General features: G+C 40.4%; 1 long non-coding RNA gene across 2 annotated transcripts; it reads right to left on the reverse strand.

Annotated features, from left to right (window-relative positions):
• Positions 1–2,481: 2,481 nt before the first annotated feature.
• On the reverse strand, positions 2,482–3,391 carry LOC140657888 (uncharacterized). 2 transcript variants are annotated; one of them, XR_012044526.1, is made up of 3 exons: positions 3,306–3,391; positions 2,667–2,844; positions 2,482–2,540 (listed from the first exon to the last, which is right to left on the reverse strand). It is a non-coding gene; the product is annotated as an uncharacterized lncRNA (long non-coding RNA). The 2 variants fall into 2 exon arrangements; XR_012044527.1 differs by lacking the exon at positions 3,306–3,391 and adding an exon at positions 3,029–3,072.
• Between the last annotated feature and the right edge of the window lie 8,156 nt (positions 3,392–11,547).

Consider the following 11,547-nt stretch of genomic DNA (forward strand, 5'->3'; position numbering starts at 1 on the left):
TAGTAAATATGCATACTAAATATTTTTAAAAGAAGTTGTTAAAGTGTGTGCACAGTTCTTAAACCTCAAACCTTAAATATCTCAATGATTTACATTTAAAAAAATACCCAAAGGCATTAGACCACATTATGGACTAATAGCCTGCCAAATTTCATTTTTTTGGAAATGTTTGGGTTACAATATATGAGTGTAAAAAGGCAACTGAAACAACAAAATTTGGTCAAGAAAATATTGACCCCAGGCTGAGACCCTGTATGCCAGAAATGTTGACAAAACTTTATACCAACCCTAGCAGGCATGTCATGTTTAATATTGGCGGTATATGGAAAAAACTTCGGCAATTTAATGCTTGTATTAATTTGAAAAACTTTTATGCAGTGGGTATAAGCTTTTACATTACCATTCCTAATTTATTCCAGCCTTCCTTTTCTTTCTCGAAGGATAAATGATCTACAGTAGTGGGGAGAGAGGCGCGTGGAGAGAAATCCCCCAAACATATAAACCAACGAAGCCATTGCTGTACCCCACCCAAAGCCGCATACCTGAGTTGGAGTGCTCACCCCTTCCATCCCATGGATAATTCCATTTTCATGCCATTTACACTTCTGGATTACTTTTGCACATAAATTTTTCATAGGAAAGCAAATAGTTGCAATAAAAATAAATCTTTTAAAAGAAATATATGGAGAAAAATCTTTATTTATATTGAAACCTCTTCAAATAATTATTCCGTTAACAAACTTGTGCAAAGAATGATAATGTTTCATACCCTAGCAAGTGATGAAATACAATGCCACAAAACAAGTGGAGAAAGCTGATGATTGATTATTAGACTCCTTAAGCAAATAAATGTGCACTAGTTCATGGCAGTTCTTTGTGATGGGAGTTTCACTGCATCAGTGCTCCGTAAGGAAATAAATGAATGGCAGGAATCGACCGCCTCTCTAACCTAACGCTTTGCATGTTAGAGGTCTACTCTCTACCAACAAATTATTCTGAGAAACGTGGTGGTTCAAGCTCACACATTGTTATGCACCAGTGATTAAACTGCGGCGATCAAACTGCGAGGGCAGCATGAAATGAGGAGTGAAGATGCCTTCCCAGGTTGTGCTGCCGTCGTGCCTTTTATAGTCAGCAGGAAGGAATTGTCATGCAGCTGTGTGTCACGGCCGCATGCGAACAAGTTATGCCCTGGTGATTAAAGAGTGAGTAAAAAGGCCCTTGCTTGATTACTAAACAAACAAAACAAAACAAACAAGCCCCACAGGGTCAACATCGTGGCAGCTGAGGAGGGGCAGGACAGGCCTTTTCCCAGTGTTGGCTTTGATCGTTTCAAAACAGGTATTCCCAGTTACACACCCAGGTTGTGTTCTAGCCGGTACTGGAAATAATAATAAAACAGGATAATGCAGCCATTAAATATTTCATTAGGGCCAATGGCTGTTCTAGGACACATAAAACCCACCTGTATGGTCTGGGCACACCTGCTGACCTCAGCCCTGCTGGTCCCAAATCAAGGCTAATTCACAGGAGTATCTTCCAAGGTTATGGAAACCCAACCTGCAGTCCATCCTGACTCAAATCATGAAGGAAACTTGTTAACACTGTCTACCAGGACTGTTCATCCTTCAGCTAAAAAGGTTTGTGGCCTGACGCAGTGGGTGACTGCGCTCGGCTAGAGGCGTACACTCAGCCTGCACCGTGATAGCCCACACATCTGCATGGGCTTCCCTGGGCACTGCTGGGACCATACTCAGATGGCGTCAGTGGGAGGCCTGGGTGTGTGCCAGGTGGACCCCCTGCTTCCTGGCGTTACTACGATGGGGGACTCATTCAACATGGTTGAATAAATGGTTAGAAACAATTCTAAACGAGCAATTACAGATTAATAAATGACTGAAACTCACTTCTCAACAATCTCAGTACACATCTGTGAAGATTTTGATAACTCTACTTTCAAAGTGGTATCCCCAGCAGATATCATTTTCCAGTATTGTTGGACTTAAAAGTTTTGAATGAGGTATTTTATTTTGAATCAGGTTAGATGCGTCATATCAAAAATATAAAGTAATCAAGGTAAAAATAGAACACTTCAGTTTTGACAAAGTAAAATGATTCAGCCAACCCAGTGTGAATTATTTTTCTCTGACATTTTTCTTCATTGAGCATTTGGAAATTTTGGATCTTTGTTCCAATTTGGAACAAAGCCGTATTTCAAGACCTTGCATGAGATGGATCTCCTATGTTTCACAGAGCTATAATTTGCATCTTTTTCTACTGTGAATTGAAAAAAACCCAAAGGGTAAACAATTGTTCCCCTGCTTCACTCACTGAGCCTTGTCGAAAGTGGGCTCCACTCAAGCAATAACTGCAGTGAACTTGTACTTTATACCCGTCATTCATATTTTCATATTCAAGACATGAAATCCGCATGCTCCCTGCACCCTTCTCATGCCACTGGTATGTAAAATTCGAAGCTTACCCGTCTGCAGTCCCAGCAGAACAACTGAAGGCAGTTACTTTTTTCCTTCTTCCACCTCCTTTGTTAAACAGGAAGGCAATACATGTAAAAAGATAAAAATAAAAAAGATCAGAAATAGTGAATCTATTAAGGTGTCACCGAGGCTATGGGAAGTCAGGTGCAAAAGGTGAAGTTTTCTGATTACTTTAGACAGGGACAGTGGAGCGTGACAGAAACAGGAGAAGGGTGACTTGAGTTGTCTCGGTGAAAATGTGCAGTATCTTCCTCCTTCTTAGGCCTGGTGGAATTCGTGCCAGCGGTCACAAAGCTTGACTGTGACAAACATCTGAAGGCATTGCTGAAGAGTGAGAAGATAGTTATGCCTGGAAACAAATGGAAAAGTCAGTCACCCCCGGTCGTACACTGAAAATCTGACAGCAGACAAAGAGCAGACTTTGGGCAACACAAAGCAAGAGGTATGGGCTTCAGACTTCCTGGAATTTAAATACGGTTACTGGATAATACATGTTTATCTTAGAGATCATTCTTAATTTGCCTGATTCAAACCCTTTTGTTCCATTCCCTGCCCTGAACCGTGGCAGAAGGCAGGAGCATCTCTCAGAAGCATGGGTGGCTTTTCATGATGTGTCAAGCGCATGGGGAGTACTGGAAGGGCGCTTTGCGTCGCCTATCAGCTAATGCTATGCAGAAGATAAATGGGAATGAACAAATGAGCAGCAGACAAAGGATAACAACCGGCACCTTGGCTCCCTTCTCAGGCACTGAAGACACAAAGGGATTTTTAATAATGTTAAGGGTGCCCTAAATAAAAAATTTCATTCACCTCACTGGTAGAAGTTGACATTGCCATTTTCCTTGAGGCGGTTCAGGTACCTTAGAGGCGACTGCTTCCTTTTTGCGGTTGAGATCTGCAAATGAACTCATTCAAAAACCTCCACTATATTTGTGACTGAAGTCAGAAAAGGGCTCTTGGATTCTGAAGAACGAAAGCAGAGGCGAAAAATAATTAAAAGTTGCATTTCTAATTAAAATTCTAATCACTGTTAAGATTTATGTATTTTAACAATTAAGACTTGTGGAAAGGAAAATGCATTGCCATTCTCCATCATGGCAGAAATACTGAAATCCACCTATTCACCCTCATATCTCTTCGTGGCCATGGAAATCATAAAATGCTGCCTCTGTATTTCAATAGCAAAAAGGCATTTTGCACTGTGAAGTATGAACAGTATTTACTTCTGGATTTGTAGGTACACAGTAAGTAGCCACATGTTTGCAGCAGTTCATTTGCCTTAACATGTCTGCAATGTGAAACTCGTGAATTATGCATATCACTGGTGCCAGCAGTCTTAAAAAGTGATTAAAATTCTGAAGTTTATGTCCCTGGAAACATGTCTGCCTCTAGAAGACCTGCAGAAGAGGCTTACATCTAAAGATGATTTCAGGAGATCAGATCTACTGGATTACATGATTCTGCACCAAATTCAGTGACGGCATAAACAATGCAAATCATTTTGAAGGCAATAAGCTTTACACCTGCTTATTCCACAGCTCAGTTTACTTCTCAGTGCTTGAAGAGGAACTCACATTTACACAAACAGTGATGTTCCTTGTAATTTGATTGTCGTACTTTCACAAACCCAAACACGTGACAGACATCCTGATACCTCACTGGAATAATTTACTCTTTTGCATAATGACCAAAACACGCTTTTTTTTTTTTTTTTTTTTTTTTTTTTACCAAGGAATATGTATCTGTTCGGGACAGGGTTAAAAATTTCTTGGATACTTTATACATTAGACACAATCCTCCTAATGATTTTCCTAGGTCTCCCTTGTTGGCATTCTAGAATGTAAATGTAAAACTAGCTTTAATTTTTTGCTTTCTACCTAGAGCTATGAAAAGAAGAACTGCTTATAATATTTAAAGAGTAAAAATAATTTAGTACATACCACCCCAGTTTTGTGCTAAGAAGGATGATACCATTCCATAGGTGCCAGTCCATCTTGCCCATACAGAAGTTACAGTGTGCACTCCATGAGTCCTTATTTATCTAGAAGTCAAATGCATCAGACTTCTCAGAGGATCAATCCAGATAAACACATTACGTTTTAAGCGCTTATGAGACTTGCTTTATGAAACAGAATAATGTTTTAGAAATGTGGCAGCATAAGTTGTCTAATTATGCAGCTACCACATATAGCATGGGAGAAGATGGAAATTTCTATATCGTCCTCTTTGAGTTCATACCAAATGAGTGTCTCTTATGCTATCTTTTTATTAACTTATTTTCTTGATGGAGGTTGGGCCATCTTTACCAAAAAAGAGGGCAGCAGAGAAGGTGACTAATTTGTGACCCACCCACCTTTCAGGCAGTTTTACCTCTGAGCCTTTCCCTTTCCATCGCGATGGACGTGCGAGTGATTTACTCTGCCTTTTTGTTCAGGTAGGAACAGTAAGACCAAGTCTATGTACATCTGTTCTGTAGCAAATAAAGCATAACTCCATGCAATCACGTCTTTGATGTTTTGAATCCAAGAATAGTGGAGCAGAAGGTGGTACAAGGGTCCAGAGAGGTAGTGCTGACGGTTGGAGCTCCAGCATTTCTGACATACAGAAGCATCACCAGCACAGCAGGCACCTGCAATCGTCTCACAGTGAGGACATGGCCAGGGAGGTTCAGAGCTGTACTGACTGCCTCGGGCTCTCAACGGCTTAATACGATCCCTAGCTCTTGATTCATGCTGACTCTATAAAGCTACACACTTCTTGTCCTTATTAGTGGCTAAGATATTTCCTGGAAAAACTTACAGTCAGTGTTCGGAACAGGTCCCTCCTGTCTGGAAAGCCACTTTTTGGGCAGAGTCCACAGAGGTGGCAAAAGCTGCTTTAAAACGCCTCGCTGATGTCTCATCTGCAGATGCACAGGGTCTTTTCTGGTTGATTGGGAAACAGCAAAGAGAACTAACCTGAAATTACACCAGTGGGAGTACAGTTCTCCAGGGACTATTCTGCTGACAGATCTGTTTCGAAATACTGCAAATTCTGGCTGTGTCCCATCACTCTCCAAAAGCTAAAAAGAGCAGATGTCCTCAAGTGGCCAAGCAGCACGATGACTCCCCTATACCACAGGATCACCAGATGTCCTCTGCACGCAGCTTCAAGATGCTGGGCCAGAGGAAAGAGCTGAGGATCTGGCATGGCTTTTGAAATTATTTTCCTCATAAGTGTATCCTGTGGTTTTTCTTTTCTCCAAAACCAGAGTCCTGTTTGAAAATAAAGCCTTTAAAATATACAGGCAGAGATGAGTGTGCAGGCTCCCTTTATTTCAACAATTTCCAGGGCTGGTCCTTCTGCAAAGCCAACAAAGTTGGTCCCTAAACTGGAAGGATCCAGTTTTCTCCTGGCTGTCCGACCCAAATGTCATTAATTCTAGCTAAAAGTGCAAAGACCTTGGAGGAAGGAAGACAACAATACCTCCAAGCAACACAGTGCTGGAAAAAGAAAAGAGGGTGGGGAACAGACCTCAAAGGCATTACAAAACAAAGTGCAAAAGAGCTGAGACAAAGAGACCGTAAGACCCTACCCTTGCGGGACAGTGAGAAATGGAGGAGAAGCTTAGTTCATTCCCAACAGACGTCACTCCAAAAAGCCCAGGACTTTCTGTGTTGTAGCTGGACTCCTGGGCCCGAACCTTTCTGCCAGGTTCGCTGCTGCTGCCCAGCTCCCACCGCTCCGCCCGGGCTCACGCACCACCAGGAAATCAGCTCGGCAGTTTCCTTTCCAAACACTGTCCCGTCACGTCCATCTTCCCCACATGTCAAACATTATGTCTAAAGTACTGAACGAAAGCAGCCCGTGAAAATAATGAAATCCATGAAACTGACTGATAAGACAAAAATGCAGCATTAGCTCCGATTGTCCACAATTAAGTTTTCAAAGGCCTGACTGCTGACTGAAAATATTGCCCGCTCATCTTCTCCCACTTTTGTGTGGAATGGATTTGACAATTAGGGGTGATATTCCTTTGCCAAAACAAGCCTTTTGTTAAGTATTTAACAGGCGTTCTAGGGATTCTGGCAAAGTGCTAACTTTTTGTACAGTTTATCTATCTGGAGAAGAAACCTCCATTTTATCAGATGATGCTATAAACTGAGATGAGAAAACAATTTGCTCTTGATTTTTCTTTTGCTTTCCTGATTCAAGAAAATAGTGAATCTGCACATGGGATAAAGGGAATCTGAACAGAGAAAAATGCTTGAAAATTTAGATCAATGCTAGAAAAAAGTTTTAAATATACAGAGTTAAATACACGTCTATATACACACGCCAGTATTTTTTTTATTGTATACAAATCTTACAACATTTACACACATTTCTACATGCAAGACTCATATACAAGTCTTACAACAAAGTTCGAAGGCACACGGGACAGCGTCCACACTGGCTGCCGAAGCAGGAAGAAGCCGGAGGCGGGAACTCCCCGCGCTTCCCCCAGAGGTCACCGTACCGCGGCATTTTTAAAGCATACTGCACACGCAAACCCGACACACACAGACTTATAATTTTGGAGGGGAAATCTGTTTGTGGTAGAGACGAGCACAGCCAGCATGCTCCACGTCACCTCATGCGTGCCTTCTGGATCTTCAAGTGTGTGCTGGGCTTTGGCAGTACCATGTGGCACTGCTTCCGAGCCAATGTTTTTTCACAACGTCCATTTCCTCAGAAACATCGAAAAATGGCTACTGCTCTGGAGTACAACAACCCCCAAAGTAAAAAAAAAAAAAAAAAAGTATTTCTTACAAGCAGGAAATTGTAATTGGTTGGATCCAAGAGACCCGGCGACACCAGTGGGAGCTCCACCTCCGCCTTATGAGTGGTGCAGCAAATGAGTGGCTGGTCCTGTCAGAAGGGCAACATGAGTAGGCCTGAAATCTTTATAGTGGACCAGAGTAACCAATTTTTCAATAAATTAGTTTTAAAACCTGTAATTACAGGTTAATTTTGCATTCAGTTAAAGCAAAAGGTACTTGTAAATATAGTTCTGATACACAAGATCATCACAGGAACAGTATGACTGGTAATGATTTTTTTTTTTAAAGACAGCAGACGTGTTCTTGGTGTAATAACAGGGCAACATGCATAAATAACCCGTAACTTCATTTCTGCAAAAGATATCGAGGAGGTGAAAGTAATATTTTTTTCCTCTCTGTGAATGCAGTTTGGGTAGGCATCTAAATGAAAGAAAAACTTCCAGCAATCAAAGACACTCTTTTTTCTTTTACTTTACTTGATCCACCCAAGAAGGAATATAGAAAAAAAAGTCTTAAAGTAGTTGTCACTTTGAAATTTTCCAGTGTTTTAATTAAGTTACAGAGTCTGGCAAAATTTGTCAAACTTTCCCTTTGAAAATAAAGGCGGGCTTAACCTTCAAGGCAGTTTCCCTAGGTTGTTAATACGGCTCTAACCCAAAGTTGTGTTAAGCAGCGAGGTAAGACTGGGTGTGCTTCACATCCTTTTGAAGATGGTGGAAAGAGTCTTATGGTCTTCAGTGGGCTTTGACTCAAACTAATAATTCTAAATTTAGGCTCATTTATAATTGTCCCTTTTCCTCCACTAACTGCTCCATAATTAGCAGGCTTTTTTGAATCAGAAGACACAGAGAGAAGTATTATACCCCTTTCATATATATTCATGCTTAGTCCAGGAAAAACACCTTTTCACTACCTTTTGGATAAGACTATGTATTTTCATTAGAAGAATGAGAAAAAGATCAGAGGCAAACAAAAGCTGAAACAAAGCTGCAGAGGGGACTCACTGGCTGATGCAAATGGAGAGGACATAGACTGAGACAAAACAGGTAAGATGAAAGAGAACAGAAGTGGCAGCATAAAGAAAAAGAGGTCAAAATTCAGAATTTAATTTCCTTGGCTAGAACATTATTGAAGTCAACAGTCTTGCAGTAGATTTAAGTTAGCATAAACAAGGGCAGAATCTGACTGAGACTGAGACTGTCACACTGAATGGTTAGTCTAGCCCTAAGCTGTGTCTTCTGAGGGGTTTTAAGAACTAATCCCTCTCGGTTTTGTCCGTCCTTATTCAGGAGTAAGAGCTGAGCCAAGAGCTCGGGAACGGGTGGGCTCTGCAGAATCTACTGGGAACATTTTTGTGGGTGCTGTTCCCGGAGCTTTGCCTTCTTAACAAAGGTTCTCTTTTAAGAATAACACTTGAAAAGGACTGAACAAAGGTTCTCTTCTAAGAATAACACTTGAAAAGGACTGATGTCCTAAGAGAAATTCCCATTAAAAAGCTGATCTTGTGTTTTTCTTTGACGCAACTTTAAAGGTGAGATATGCGTTCCACCATGTGAGGACAGCAGTCCAATCAGGCCGGTAATGTGATGGGGCAATGCAAAGCCGTGTATCAAGACTTTGGTTCTTGGCTGCACATGCGTTATTACACCCAGTGTTCTGTATGGGGAAACAACTGAAATGGGTTTGGCATATAAGACGTAAGAAAGCCCAAGTGACTGGAGATTCCACAGATAAACCTACATTGGCTACAACGGGAAAGCCTTTGGCATGCTAGATAATATTTGAGATTAATTAACAGTTTGTTTAATAAAGCTGCAGCCAGACATCTTTAATCCAAACACCTTTGTAGAACACATTTATATGCAGAGCTGTGGGCAATCACGAAAAGTATTATTCCATAACAAGAAAACAAAACTCATTTATGAAATAATATACATGTGTTAATACATGAAAACAAAGAATAATATACACTTACATATAACATAAGAATAACTGTACATGCCAGACACTTTTGACAAGATCTCCTGGACACTTAAAAAGCACAATAAACATCTGGTTTATATCTGAATGCCAAACCTCTAAAAAAGCAATCTCTTGTTAAAAGTCCAGCTCCTTATTTTAACTAAATTACCAGGTGTTTATAAAATATCATTCTCTTGTGAAGCTACAGTAAACAGGAGAGATACAAACCCCAGTAAATCGAGAACGCAGGCTTCGGCTGCCAAGATGTTGTTGGTAAGCTTCACCCTGCCGTGCTGGTACGCCTCGGTGCAGTGACATAAGTAGACTGACCAGCTGAAGGAAAAGTGAGTAAGTGTAGGAGACCAGAGTTTCCAAACAACTCATGTTTAAACAAAGGAAAAAAAGGACAATGGAAAAGGAAACAAAGAGGAGCCTGAGTTGAAGGTGTCTTATGATCTTTACTGGAACGTACCAGAATAAATGCTCTGGGCTGTAAAATAACACCGTTTGGCACAGAACGGACGGAATTCAATCAGAACATCTCTTCTGATCACTTGATTACATATGAGCAGTGTTTGTGATTATGTCTCTTTTTTTTTGGCAGAAAACACCAGAACATAACACGACATTGCTGCATAACATGGAAAACCTTCTCTCGCTTGTATATATGTACATGCGCATATATCAAATCAGACAGTGGTCTGCATAAATTAGCAATGAAAAAATACAGAAATATGATAAAGAAAGCTAAGGAAATATATGTTGCTAAGATCAATAAGAAGGTTTTTCAGGACTATACTGTCCCCGTTGCAATTCCTTAAAATGGTATGAACACATTACTGGATTGCTTAAATCAACAGTGCTTTAATATTATAGATAAGACAGAAATAATATATATTGTATATAGACGTATGCAGACAGACACACTGTACCATTTAGTATCTGAAGAGCAAAAAGATGATACGTTCGTATGACACAATGATAATAAACTCCCTTGCACCACATTGCCCAGGAAGTCACTGTTAAAATCCTTTTATTAGAGATGAATATTTTTATATCAATGAGCCCATGCACTGTAAATGCAAAGATTGCTAGAGAACAGTAGAAATATGCAACGTTGCCAAAAGCCAAAAAGAGGAAGCAGAATGATCGCAGTAATTACAGGTCAGTTAGTCTGGCACCAGTCCCAAGCAAAGTAATGGAGAAGCTGATAAGGGCTTCAATTAGTATAAAATTAAAGGATGACAGTATAATTGGTGCCAGTCAAGACAGCTTTATAGAAAAATAAGTCTTGTCAAACAATTTGATGAAGGTAGCTACACAGATGTAAGACTTGTACAAGACATTTGACTTAGTCCCTCGCTATAGCCTGGTTAAAGCATTAGCACCGAGTAAAGTAGTTTACGGGAAGAGTGGAGAAGGAGGGGAATACCTGCACGTGGGAGCACACGCCTGTTTCCTGCCTGATGTTGTTCTGGCTAACTGTGTGGAGTCAGGCTAACCATTCTCAGGTGAAACAAGCAGGAAAGGAGACCAGAAACAGTCCATCACCAGAGGACCACGGCAAGAAAACAGCAAGAAACAGGACTGAAATCCTGAAGGCAGTGGCGAAGCCCCACTAACTTCAATAGGGATAGTTTTTCATATAAAGTTTGTAAAGAAACCAAAACCTAGGCAACTTCTGCAGAGTTTGTCTTCAAGTAGAACATGTATTATAAGACACGTACTTAAAATCTGGATGGAGATCAGAGTGTCCTAAAAGCTGAAGTTTAGTCCAGAGTAACGGACAGGTTCAACTGCATTACAGACACAGTGTTTGGGGGATTTGCGGCAAAATATATAGACTGATTCCTTAAAGTTACAACAGGAGACTGAACCATAGTGCATTCCAAGTCCTACTGAACAACTAAGGCTAGTCCCAACACATTTTGTGTACGTACAGCACAACACAGATGCTTTCATGTCTCAAGTCTCTTGGGAACACTATATGTTTTGTCTGCTTTGTTTCTTAATGATTTGCAAACTTTTAAAACTTGGCTGTGTTGCTACTTTGCTTGTGGGTTCAAAAAAAGACAAGAATCCATAAACCTTTGATCCACATGCTACAAATGTACTAGGAAAAAAACGAAAAGAAAAGAAAACACAGTGCTGTCAACAGGAAGATATAATGGTTGGTTTGTATGAATGGCAATAATTAGTTCCAAGAAATGTGATATGGGAATTGTTTTGGTTTTTTTTCTTTCTGAAAAATATATTTCTTTGTAAGAACAATTTTAATGTAAAGTACT

Source organism: Ciconia boyciana, chromosome 11 (genome assembly GCF_034638445.1).
Source record: "Ciconia boyciana chromosome 11, ASM3463844v1, whole genome shotgun sequence".
Classification (NCBI taxonomy): Eukaryota; Metazoa; Chordata; class Aves; order Ciconiiformes; family Ciconiidae; genus Ciconia; species Ciconia boyciana.